This window comes from Silene latifolia, chromosome 4 (genome assembly GCF_048544455.1).
Source record: "Silene latifolia isolate original U9 population chromosome 4, ASM4854445v1, whole genome shotgun sequence".
In the NCBI taxonomy this organism is placed as follows: Eukaryota; Viridiplantae; Streptophyta; class Magnoliopsida; order Caryophyllales; family Caryophyllaceae; genus Silene; species Silene latifolia.
Genome location: NC_133529.1, coordinates 82,661,252 through 82,663,595, shown reverse-complemented (window position 1 = coordinate 82,663,595; position 2,344 = coordinate 82,661,252). Strand labels below are relative to the sequence as shown.

The following is a 2,344-nucleotide window of genomic DNA, read 5'->3' as shown; positions in this document are numbered from 1 at the left end:
TGTGACTGCAAACCTAGTTAATTTGAGCTTTCTAGCAAGACTCAAGGGCATCACACTTATACTGGCTCCTAGATCACATAAGGCTTTCTCAATAGGAAAGGTGTTAATATTACCAGGGACAGAAAAACTACCCGGGTCTTCTAGCTTAAGGGGTGCAGTATGAGACAAATAAGAGCATGACTCTTTAGTTAATGCGACAGTATGCACAGTTTCAAGTGACTTTTTCTTAGACAAAAGTTGTTTCATGAATTTAGTATAGGAAGGCACTTGATTGACTAACTCAAGGAAAGGCACTTGTACATTCAAGCTACGAATAACTTTTTCAAATTTATTGATAGATACCTGTTCCTTCGTCGGCACTAGTCTCTCCGGATAGGGGGCTGTAAGAAGTAACTTGGCCCTCTCCTCTAAATCTCGCATGCCGGCATCCGTGGACTTAGGCTGAAAGTCCACCACCTTTCCTTGTTGAAGCTTGACCCCTCTTCAGACCGTCTCAAATGAGAACCATTGATCGACATTGGGTCGTACTTCGGAGCCGGGACTGACCCATCAGCACTCGGGTCTTGCCCCAATATTTTCGGGACTGTCGTACCCCGAAAGAAGTGATTCCTCAGGTTATCGGGCATCGGAGGACGAAAAGAATCACCTTCAGCAGCAATCTCAGTCGATCGACCAGTGATGTCAGTCGATCGACTGACTTGTACAGGAACAGTAGCTTCTGGTTGTCGCACTTCAGTCGATCGACCGGGTATGCCAGTCGATCGACTGATATACCTGGTAGACGCCTTTTTCTTTCCTTTGTTTGTTCCAGCTTTGTTTTGACTCGGTTCCAGCTTATCTTTTCCAGGGGCATCCTCAATCATAGCAGGCCCCTCCAGGGTAGACCCGCTCCTCAAAGTGATGGCATTTAGGGTCTCTTTCTGGTCAGTTTGAGTCGGCAAGTGTCCCGGAGCTCGAGTGGTGTTCTTGCTAGCCAATTGAGCAATTTGGCTCTCTAGTAGCTTCATCCCGGCCTCTCTAGCTTGGGACTCCTTCAGCAACAAGTTCTTAAATTCAGTGAAGTCGTAATTTTGGGATTATTGCTGCTGCGGCACATAGGGAGGTTTCTGATATTGTTGTTGCTTATGATGAGGGGGCACATAAGCTTGCTGCTGCTGCTGTTGTGGAGGTTGAGTCGGATTCAAGACATTCTGGCTGCTCCACCTCAAGTTTGGGTGGACATTCGGCTCATAGTACGTGTTTGTCTGCCTATAATGTTGAAAGGCAGCACAAGACTCGAAGGGACTAGGACAATTTTCTGAAACATGTCCCTTAGCTCCACATCTTCTACAGACGAAAGGACCATCTGAAACAGCATTAACATGGTACATCCCCCCTTTTGAAGCTCCTCCCAATTCATATTTATCAAATCTCGCCGTGAGAGCTTCTACTGCAGCCACAGAAGAAGATTCAGCAGCTCTCCTTTGATTGCCTCTCGAATTCCCATATTCAGCCTTATGAGTGGCCAAATCATCAATGATCTTCCACCCCTTAGTCTCTCCTATATTCTCCGCAAATCGGCCATTGGCTGCAGCATCCAAAATGGCCCTCTGATCGTCATACAGGCCGTTATAGAACTGATTGCAAAGACTCCATTTTTCGAACCCGTGGTGCGGAATGGTTCGCACCAGCTTCTTGAAACGGACCCATGCTTCATGGAAGTTCTCGTCAGGTCCCTGTTTAAAGCTCGTGATCTGAGCTCTAATGGCATTCGTCTTCGAGGCAGAGAAGTATTTCTTGTAGAATGCCAAAGCCAGCGAATTCCAGTCAGTTATCCCATGAGCAGCCCGGTCCAGATCCCTATACCACTCCCTTGCAGCATCGCGGAGTGAGAAAATAAACATAGTTTCTTTTATCTGATCCGGGGTCACGCCAGTTGGTGGGGGTATGGAACAGCAATAATCGATAAAGGTCTCCATGTGCTTAGCTGCATCCTCATTTGCAGCTCCCCCAAATTGGTTTCTCTCAACCAAATTGATATAGGACGGCTTCGGCTCGAATATCCTATCCGCCCTTGGTTGTGCGAATCCCTTATAGAGATTCGCAGCTGTCGGCTCAGAATGACTTGCTATAGTTGCTTCTTCAGCCATCTCTAGGAAGTCTGGAGAAGTGACTGTTTCAGTTGATGAAGTAGAAACTGGAGAACAAGGTGGATCCTCCTCGAACAACTCGTTCTCGTAAAAGCTTGACAGAGTACTCAGCTCTTCCTCTGTCGGTAATACCCTTTGTGATCGTCTCAACTCGCGCAAAGATTTCTCAAGCTCAGGATCGAACGGTAATAGTTCACCACCCTGTGACCTGCGCA

The 2,344-nt window shown here is 47.1% G+C and overlaps 1 non-coding gene across 1 annotated transcript; it reads left to right on the top strand.

The window, feature by feature from the left end:
- The first annotated feature begins 1,641 nt into the window (after nt 1–1,641).
- Nucleotides 1,642–1,748, top strand: LOC141654035 (small nucleolar RNA R71). Its single transcript, XR_012547617.1, has one exon. It is a non-coding gene; the product is annotated as a small nucleolar RNA R71 (small nucleolar RNA).
- Nucleotides 1,749–2,344: the final 596 nt, after the last annotated feature.